Source organism: Triticum aestivum, chromosome 3B (genome assembly GCF_018294505.1).
Source record: "Triticum aestivum cultivar Chinese Spring chromosome 3B, IWGSC CS RefSeq v2.1, whole genome shotgun sequence".
Lineage (NCBI taxonomy): Eukaryota > Viridiplantae > Streptophyta > Magnoliopsida > Poales > Poaceae > Triticum > Triticum aestivum.
Genome location: NC_057801.1, coordinates 183,872,233 through 183,882,858, shown reverse-complemented (window position 1 = coordinate 183,882,858; position 10,626 = coordinate 183,872,233). Strand labels below are relative to the sequence as shown.

Below are 10,626 nucleotides of genomic sequence, written 5' to 3'. Positions count from 1 at the left end.
CGCTTTCTTTGCGACAAGAGGGAGATTCTAATTTCACGAACTGTATTTATATAATGTAAGTTCTTAGTTCTAAAGAACGAAAATTATATACATGAAGGGAATCAACAATATATAAAGTGAATGATCGACTCAATTAAGAGAAAGCATAACAAAAACAGAGTCTACAATAATATTCTAGTACTTCATTTTCTAACAATGGTTACTCGATCACTTGTACAGATCGTCTTCATCCTCATCAGCTGCTCTTGTTCTTACAAGTTCAATTCAAAATTAATCGGACATTAATCAGGCAACTATTTTCCCATTTTTAATTTTTTCTGTGGCCTTGTGCAGGAGCAGAGAGAACGATGGTAGTTTCGTGTAATTGAGGGTTCAGTTAACGGTTAGGCTAGTTTTCAGAATCTCATCACTGCCTACAAATAAGAGGAAAGCACAGCAAGGAGTTATTATTTCATCAACTGTATTTCTATGACGTATGTAAATTCTTACAATGAAAATTACGTACATGGAAAGAATCAACAAAAACAGAGTCTATAATATTCTGGTACTCCTACTTCATGTTCTAGCAATGGTTACTGGATCACTTGTACAGATCGTCTTCATCCTCATCAGCTGCCGCGGAGGTGTGGACAGCAGCTTCTGCCGCGTGTGGCTGCGCCGGGAAGCGGAACTCGGTGCCGAACCCCCTAGACTGTTGCAGCGTCTGCGCGAAGGCCTGGTACTTCCTGATGTCGGCGTCGCTCACGCTCCTCCTCGCATACTTCATTGACTCCTCGAAGTGAACCGCCTTAATCTGAGCCACCTCGTCTTCCTGGCCGCCGTCCACCTCCATGGTGTCTTTCCCATCCTCTGCCTCTCCATGTCCTTTTCAATGTCCTCCCTGATGGCGTACTTGCACGCTCGCTGGCAGATCTCCGTGATGTCGGCACCGCTAAAGCCGGCGGTGAACCTTGCAAGCGCGCCGAGGTCGACGTCCTTGGCCACCGGAGACTTCCTGAGGCAGGCCTTGAAAATCTGGTGCCGCGAGGCCTCGTCCGGCAATGGGATGTAGATGAGCTGGTCGAGGCGGCCGGGACGGAGCAACGCCGAGTCAATAATGTCCGGCCTATTGGTGGCGCCGATGATGAACACCGTCTTCTTGGCGTTCATGCCGTCCATCTCGGTGAGCAGCTGGTTCAGGACCCTGTCCGCCGCGCCGCCGGCGTCGCCCACCCTGCCGCCCCTCTGGGTCGCGATGGAGTCGAGCTCGTCGAAGAACAGCACGCACGGTGCGGACTGACGCGCCTTGTCGAAGATCTCGCGCACGTTGGCCTCGCTCTCGCCGAACCACATAGTGAGCAGCTCTGGCCCCTTGATGCTGATGAAGTTGGCCTGGCACTCATTGGCGATGGCCTTCGCCAGCAAGGTCTTGCCGCATCCTGGTGGCCCGTAGAAGAGGACGCCCTTGGACGGCGACATGCCGAACTTCTCGAATTTCTCTGGGTGCTCGACCGGGTACTGGACGGTCTCTTGCAGCTCCCTCTTGACGCCGTCAAGCCCACCGATATCGGTCCAGCTGACGTTGGGCACCTCGACAACGGTCTCACGAAGCGCGGACGGGTTCGTGCCCACGAGAGCCGTCTTAAGGTGGCCATTTGTGACGGCCATGGAGTTCAAGATCTCGGCATCAATGGTGTCGTCCTCTAAGTCAATCACGTCCATCTTCTCCCTGATACACTGCAGCGCCGCCTCGGTGCAGAGCGCGGCCAAGTCGGCACCGACGTAGCCGTGCGTATCCTTGGCAATCACCTGTAGGTTGACGTCCTTGTCCAGCTTCATGTTTTTTGTGTGGATGCGGAGCACTTCGAGACGCCCGACCTCGTCCGGCACGCCGATGTCGATCTCGCGATCGAACCTCCCGAAGCGCCTCAGGGCAGGGTCGATGCTGTTGGGACGGTTCGTGGCACCCATGACGATGACGTGCGCGCGGGCCTTCATGCCGTCCATGAGCGTCAGCAGCTGGGAGACGATGCGCCTCTCGACCTCGCCGTGAGTCTTCTCCCTGTTAGGGGCAATGGAGTCGATCTCGTCGATGAAGATGATGGAGGGCGCGTTCTTCTCGGCCTCCTCGAAGGCCTTCCTCAGGTTGCTCTCGCTCTCTCCGGCCATCTTGGACATTATCTCCGGGCCGTTGATGAGGAAGAAGAAGGCCCCGGTCTCGTTGGCCACCGCACGGGCGATCAGAGTCTTGCCCGACCCGGGAGGGCCGTAGAGGAGGATGCCCTTGGGAGGCTTAACGCCAATGGACTTGAAAAGCTGCGGATGCCTGAGTGGCAACTCGACGAGCTCCCTGATCAGAGTCAACGGTTTCCCCATGCCACCCACGTCGTCGTAGCCGACATCGTCCAGCCTCTCCTCGTCCTCCCGCTTGACGGGCTCGCCCTCGCAGAATATCTCCGTGTCGGGCGCCACGACGCAGTAGTCCGCCGCGGGGTCGATCTCCATGACCTTGAACTCGACGCTCCGCATGCCGCCGCGCACGAGGAAGAGGTCGCCCTTGTGGACCGGGCGGAAGGCGTCCACGAAGTAGGGCTTGAGGTAGGCGTCGAAGAGGTTGCCCGTGATGCCCTCGACGCTGTCGTCCAGAGGGAGGATGTGCACGCGCTTGCCGAACTTGGCGTCGTGGCACAGGTGCACGGACACGACGTCGGCGATGCGCACGCGCAGGTTGGAGCGGGCCACCTTGTTGATCCTGAGCTTGTGCCCCTCGCAGGTGTCGTCGGGCAGTGCCATGCAGACCGTGTTGTGGCGGCGTTTGTCCTTGAGCAGCACGATGTCGCCTTTGTATATGGAGAGCTTCTCCATGGTGTCGGGGTGGAGATTGCACACGGAGTTGTCGTCGTTGGTGGTGGCCTCCTCCACCACCAGCCGGTTCGCCGCCTTCTTCGACGTCGCCGCGGTCGCCATCGCCTTCAACTCTCGTTGGTCGATGGACTTGCTGCGTCTCTTGTGTATTACTACTCTCGTTGGATGTTGTCGAGCGCTGATTTGCGTTGGTGTTGTGGTGAGCTGAAGACGTGGGGTTCGCACCCTTTATTGAAGGCACGGCCGACTCCGGTTGGAAGGCCCGTACGCTCGCATCTCAGTCCGAGCCCCGATCTTCGTTCGCGTCATATTCGGAAAAAAGTTCTGTGCAGACCGGCTGCAAAACAAATCCTGTGCATAACAGACGGCCACTGCGTCCTACACCCGCATCTTTTATTATTGATTTTTTTATATTCAAATTCCTTGACAAAAAAAGATCTATAGAACAAGACCAATTTGAATATATTTGAACTAGTTCAAATTTTACTATTTTAAAAAATTGAAATACCATATTTCCGAAGATCCATATTTCAGTATTTCTTTTGTGAAGTTGTTTTTGTTCAAGCATTTCCGTTTCATTTATATGTCAAACATACGAGCTTATTTAAACAAGTATTTCTCTTTAAATGAGTGAAATTAGGTCCTTCAAATAATTGAAGCATGTCTTCTCAAATGAAACTAGTGAATTAGTATTTTTCAAATGAGTGAAATCAGTTTTCCAAAATGAGTAAATAAGTTTTATTTGAATGATATTTTCTAAACGAGTTAAATAGTTTTAAAATTGAAATATTATTTGTGAAACTCCTTATTTCAGTGTGTATATTGTGAGTGCAATGTGTATTCTAAAACTAGTGAAATGAGTGAAATTGATCTTTTGTAACGAGTGAAATCACTTTTTTGAAGCAAGTAAAATAGAGTATTTCAATTGAGTGAGTGTAATGTGTTTTTTGAAATGAGTGAAATTAGTTTCTTGAAAGAAGTGAAATGTACTTTCAAATATATATTTGTGTTGAGTGAAATCAGTATTTAAAAATGAGTGGAATATAGTACTTCAATTGCGGGAGTCTAATGTGTTTTCTGAAATGAGTGAAATCATTCTTTTGTAAATGAGTGTAATGTGTTTTCTAAAATGAGCAAAATAATATTTTTGAATTGAGTGAAATCGGTGGTTTGAAGTAAGTGAAATATGTATTTTGAAATGAGTAAATCATTTGTAAATGAGTGAAATATGTATTTCAAATTAGTGAAATAATTTGTTTCAAATGATTGAAATCGTTTTTTTAATGAGTGAAATCGGTGTTTTAAAACTCATTTGAAATATATTCAAGACTGCTCTTGTTTTAAAAATCTTATCGTTGGGAATTCAAATATATATTCAATAATCAGTTTTTTGTTTAAAAGATATCGTTGTATTAATATCTCACAAGAAAAAAATGTTAGTAGTTCTCAATTGGTGAAGAGGACCGTGAGAGTATCCACAACCGAACCCTCTATACCCGCTCCAAATGCCAAGACAGGTTGTCCTGTCAGTGTCCAGACAAAAAATTACCACCCAACCAGCCTCTCTGTATACCCGGCCCAAATGTATACCCGGCCCAAATGCTGAACTAGTCGGCCCTCCCGATATCCAGCCCAAATCAGAGGTGGATATGAGGACGATTGGACGCACCACGACGCAAGATACGACCCACTCTGGCCCACCCGACGCCACATAAATAGGACCTTATATATGCAATCTGGCAGAAACTCTACCCGCATTCCACCACTCCGCTCCCCTCTAGTCCACTCTGTTCGCCGACAAGCTCCCGTCCAGCGATCTCCTATCTTCTCCGGCATGGCGGGCAGCGGATCCGAGTCCTACACCTTCAGATCCATTGAACCAGAGCTCATCCCACACGACATCGAGGAGGAGATGACCATTCCCCTTGCGCTCTACCGCTCCTGAGAGGAGGCCGCCCAACGACATCACTCGGAATCTTTTCGTTGGGAATCCATTGCGTCGGCCCAAATGGCGCATGGATCTGGCGAGAGGTGTGTTGCTGCTGCCTCACCAGAGGCGGTCCGGTCCGTCTGGCGTTCGAACGCGCCGGCGGATGCTCAACCGCTTCGTTGGTGCGCCAAGGCAGATGTGAACGCATGGGCGTCGTTTGATGAAAATATGGCAGCAAGCGCGGGAGGCGGCGGCAGCCTCGCGGCAGCGGATGTTGGCGAGGCGGACACTAATGGAAAAAGTGCTAGCCCCAACTTTCGTTGGCGTCGCGGCATTTTACGTCCGCGCCAGCACTATTTTTTCTCAGATAGTGTCGGCATAGGCCAAATCCGTACGCCTGCTTTACAAGCATAGTGCTGGCGTTGCTTGTTTTGTAAACGCCACAATTCTATTGGCCCATATACACTCACCATTTGGAAAAAGTTAAATACACTACGAGTGCCTCGACTTGTCCAGCGTGGTCACTTTGGTGCCTAAACTTGCAAAATACATGAAACTGTTGTTGTAACTTGTTCGAGTGTTCAAATACGGTGCCTCAATCCGTATTCAGGCGTAGGCACTACCCACTTGCCGTGGCATTGACCCACATGTCAATGATTGTGAGTGGACCATATTGGTTGTTTTATAGAAAACTCCATGTACTTTAACTGAATTTTGCAAAAGCACCTCACATTTTATTTAAATATGATGAATTGCATTGATCCCACCTGTCAGATTGGGTTCCCACGTACGTGGATAAAATAGTACTAAGAACAAAAACAGGGTGCGCCAGAACGAAACAAGTACCTGGGCACGCATCATGCGTCCATGTGTTAATCAATACGCGGATATGAATGAAACACGTATTATCATGCAAAAAAAAACTTCGATAGTAGTCCTATTTGCAGTATGGAAATAGATTCCTATTTATAAAAAGGATACTGCATGAATAATAATTAACCGAAAGAGAAAAATAAGTTGCCTTGCCGGAATTTGAATTCAGGAGCTCAGAATGGCGCTCTTCTGGGCCCGCACAAGGTTTCCTTTCATTTATTTTTTCAATTTCATGATTAGTTCTTGATTATTTTCCCATTTGAAAAGAAATATAAGAAAATATTACAACTGCAGTAAACTTTAAAAAGTGTTAGTGCATTTGAGAAAAAAATATTCAACATACTTTTGGAAATTCTCACATGTATTAAGAAATTGTAAACTTGTTTTTGAAAAATGTTTGTCATGCATTCAAAAAATTTACAACATCTATTTCATAAAATGTTGAACATGTATTAAAAATTTATTGTGTAAAATTATTCTTACATTTATACAAACACGCTTAACATGTTTTAACATATTTATAGAATTTACTGTTTTTAGACAATCATTTTTAATACACACTGAATTTTTTTCAAAATACAAAATTACACAAAAATAAACATTTGCACAATATTTTATAATATATGTTGAACTGTTTAAATCCACATAAATTTAGAAAAAGTTCATGTTTACCTCTTCGAACTACACAATGATAAAAATAGAATAAAGATTTAAGGCACTCGTGGCAAGTATGGCACATATGGCAGCATATGGACAAAGACACCGTATATGCACCATGTGACAAGTTATAGCACCATTTTTGCGTATTTTACAAGTTTAGGCACTAAACTGGCCGTAATGGACAAGCTAAGGCACTCGCTGTGTATTTAACTCATTTGGAAACCACTAGTGACGTTGGTTTTCTTTGCATGCCATAGTTATTTTGTTAGTGTTGGCGTTCTTTTTCTTTGCACGCCATAGTATATAATTATATTATGCTTTTTTGTCATCATTATTTTTACCTTTTTATCATTTTAGGAATTTTATTTTTTACCACCAGTTCAAATTTTGAGTCTTTTATTTTGTCAAGTCTTTCATTAATTTTAGTCTTTCTTATTTGGCATGTGATAGCTATGGCGTTGCCATTTTATCCAACGCCAACAATAACCTAGTAAAATACCTAAATCCATCGCTTGCTCTCATTTTGCACCCCACCCGGCCCGGTCGTAGACACAACTCCCCCTGGACCAAAGTCGCCGCCGCCCCACCACCACCCCTCACTGGCACCAAGGTTAGATCCACTCCTCCGTTCGCGCGGACAGGCCAAACTGACGGAAATTGTAGTGATAATCATCCGATTGCTATTGTGTCTCCCGGCTGTTGGCGGGTCTTAGCTAGTTTAATAGAAATTTATAGAATGTGTTATGTATATTCTTCAAAGTTATCATTTTAGTTTTCTTTACACATTTATGTACAGGTTGACTGGTATATGTAAATCAACTTTGCATACATAAGTTATTTTTATATATGATAGTATGTGTATGTATAGAAGTCAGTTTGCTATATCTTATTTATCAAAATAGATTCATAATGTTATCTATTCTACTTAATTAACAAAATCATGTCTTTCCAACACATGCACTATTCACTATAAACGTATCTGATTCTTTTTTGATACAGCTCACGCCAAGTATTTGATAATGAAACTTTACAAATCATATCTTTCCAACACATGGACTATTTTACATTCCATATTATCTTGATCGTATATATACGCGATGTGTTTGTAGGTCATGGCCAATTCTGGAGGCAACAACGAGTCGGTGTGCGATTTGGACATGGTTAACAATGAATTATTAAACACTTTTGAGTATGTCATCAAGAGCGTGCAAGGGGCAAATGATGATATAAAGGGGGAGATTAAAGAGCTATGCAAGGATGTTGTTCGGCTCGTACAGGAGACTAATCAGCTTAGGGACGAGAGGGATAACCTCGTCGAGGGTTGGGATAAACTGAAGGAGGATAGGAGACGCCTCAGAGGTGAGAGGCTTGGCCTGAAGATGGACATAGATAATTTCAGAAGAGGAGGAGCGGCGGATAGAAAGAAGCTGATCCAGCTGGGCATACTCCTTGTTGAAGATTAGTTTTTTGAGTAGCTAGCTAGCCCATCTTATTAGTTGATGATGATCAAGTAACTAGAGTACTTGAGTGAACTTTTATGAAGTTTAATATCAACTTGTTGAGTTCATGAGCCTCTTTATGTAATGATTATCTATTAAGTAAGTACCTAGTGTTGATGAGTATGTTGTGTTCAGTAGTACATATTAAGTAGCTAGTGTTGATGAGTAAAAAAAATTAATACCAAAAACACCATTTGCTGGCGTTGGACGAGCAGGCACGCCAGAGTTATGATGAACTTAGTGCTGGCGCTGGACTGGTTATACGCCAGCACGGTGTAGGATACTGCTGACATGTCCTCAAATGCCACCACTACATTTTAGCAATGGCGCCATATTAGTGACGGCGTGTGTCTACATCGGCACCCCGTATGTTGCACTCTTCGGCACCCCGTATTAGTGGTCGGCTTTTCTCCACTAGTGGGAGTCGCATTCTTCGGCACCCCGTATGTTGCACGACCACCCTGGGCGCCGCAACCGCGTCGTGGTGGACATCGCCGGCTCTTCCTGGACGGATCCATCATCGATGTCACGTGTCCATGGCAACGTGCAAGCGACGAGCTTCGACCGGGATGAGTAGAGCATCGGAGATGGCTTCGTCTTGAGTCCCGTGAGCCGGTCCATGTCCCATGTCCTACTCTACCTCGCCGGCGACCGGAGCAATAGTTTGAGGGCCGCAGCCGGCCGCTGTACATGGGCACGGTGGAGCCGGACGAGCTTCACTTAGATTAGGTTTCATGTTGCATGTAATAATATGTATTTGGTGTTTTGAAATTATGTTTGTGGTTGTGGAATCATTTTTTATAGGATGTCCGATCAATGTCCACGGACGCACCGCGGTTGGGGGCCGGATTTTGGTGTTTGTGGTTGTACATGCTTTAAGTGTGCATGCAATACTTGATATAGTGGAGACATAGTCAGATATTTGTCAGGAAGTGTCAGCTGTATATAGAAATGCATTGCACAAACGAATCTTTCCCACTTTATACGCTCAAGGCCTGCACGCATCTGAATGTCAAGAGTCAACGATGGATTCTCCACCATTAGGTACCCTTGCCGTTAGAAAAACTTTTTTCAAATCGTATTACATTTGCTTTTTTAGAGAAAAGGCGAGTGCCCGACTTTATAAATAAAGCCACCGGGCGGAGTCAAACACCAAGACATAACACCACATAAGTTTAACAGAATAAGACTAAGGAGTACGGGTACAAGGCATCCAGCCTATCATGGCACGCAGGCCAGCATAACGAGCAGCCAAACCACTTAGGGATCCGTCCTTCTGGGGCGCCGCAGCAGGGAAGAAGCCGTAGATTTCATTTTAGATAGCATATCGTCGAAAGCCTCTAGGTCCCCTTCCTTAGTCAATGATCTCCACTGCTGCAAAAAGACATTGGCTTTAAATAAGAAACTCACTGGGTTAGCCGGGAAAGTGTGTTCAATAGTGAACTTGTTTTTAGTAGTCCATAGCGACCAACAGATCGCAGCCCAGCCCACCATGAAGACCCGCTTAGACCGGCCTGCTAGCAAGTTAATACAACACCGTAAATCCTCAAAAGAAGAGGGGTTCCAATCAACACGAAGCCAAAGCCTAATGCAACTCCACATGAATTTAGCCAAAGAGTAATGAAAAAAGATATGTTCGGTGTTCTCAATAGCACCACAAAGCTAGCACCTGTCAGAGCCCGGCCCGTTCCTCTTCTTAATCTGATCAGCCGAGGGGAGTTTACGACGAAGAGCTTGACAAAGGAAGATTTTAATTTTGGGAGGAATGCGGGCAGCCCAAATATACTTAAACTTGTCAGTGCGGCCGCCAGAAATAAGCTTAGAATACGCCGATTTAACATAGAAACGCCCCGAGGAGGAATGGGGCCAAACAACGGAATCCTCTTCCTCCGAGAGCAAGGGGAAGCAGGCAGTAAGGCGCTGCCAGTCTTCCAACTCCACAGGGGAAAGAGAGCGCTGAAAATCTAAAACCCAACCCTGAGCCGAGAGCTCAAAGATAGAGATCTCGGGATCAGCACAAAAAGAAAACAGAGTTGGATAGGCCACCGCTAGCGTGGTGTCCCCTACCCACCAATCTAACCAAAAACGAGTAGATTTACCATCTCGGACTACGAACTTCACCAGAGACCGAAAGATCGGTCTAATATTAAAAAGTTTACGCCAAAATTGAGACCCACCAGAAGAGGGCGCAAACATAGGGCTCGAGGAAGGGAAGTATTTAGCTATGAGAAGGGTAAGCCAAGCAGGGCGATCCTCAAGGTACATTATCTTCCACCACCATTTTAACAAAAGGCATTTATTCATGATCCGAGTGTTAATGATGCCAAGGCCCCCCATGTTTTTAGGTCGACAAATGAGATCCCATTTAACCATCCTATATTTGCATTTATTATCGGAAGAATTCCAGTAAAAGGCACCCCTGCGCTTATCAAAACCCGTGTGTGTCCCTTCGGACAGGAGGTAAAAGCCCATTAGAAACATCGGGAGAGAGGACATGCAAGCGTTGGTAAGGGCAACCTTGCCCGCCTGAGAGTTATAGCGGCCTCGCCACGGAAAAACTCTATTACCAACTTTAGTCACTGCCGGGGCAAAATCTTTTGCCAAAATCTTGTGAGGGGAAATAGGTAAGCCCAAATATTTGAGAGGAAAAGACCCAAGAGAGCAATTCATGAGATGTGCCACCCGCTGCGCTTCCGAATCAGGCACCCCAGTAACAATGACCTCGCTCTTAGAGAAGTTAATTTTAAGGCCCGAAAGGGCCTCAAAGCAAAGAAGAAGAAATTTCAAGTTCGTGAGAGATTTCTCATTAAGTTCGATCAT

The 10,626-nt window shown here is 45.8% G+C and overlaps 1 pseudogene; it reads right to left on the bottom strand.

Annotated features, from left to right (window-relative positions):
• Positions 1-254: 254 nt before the first annotated feature.
• On the bottom strand, positions 255-3,032 carry LOC123065182 (cell division control protein 48 homolog D-like; annotated as a pseudogene).
• Between the last annotated feature and the right edge of the window lie 7,594 nt (positions 3,033-10,626).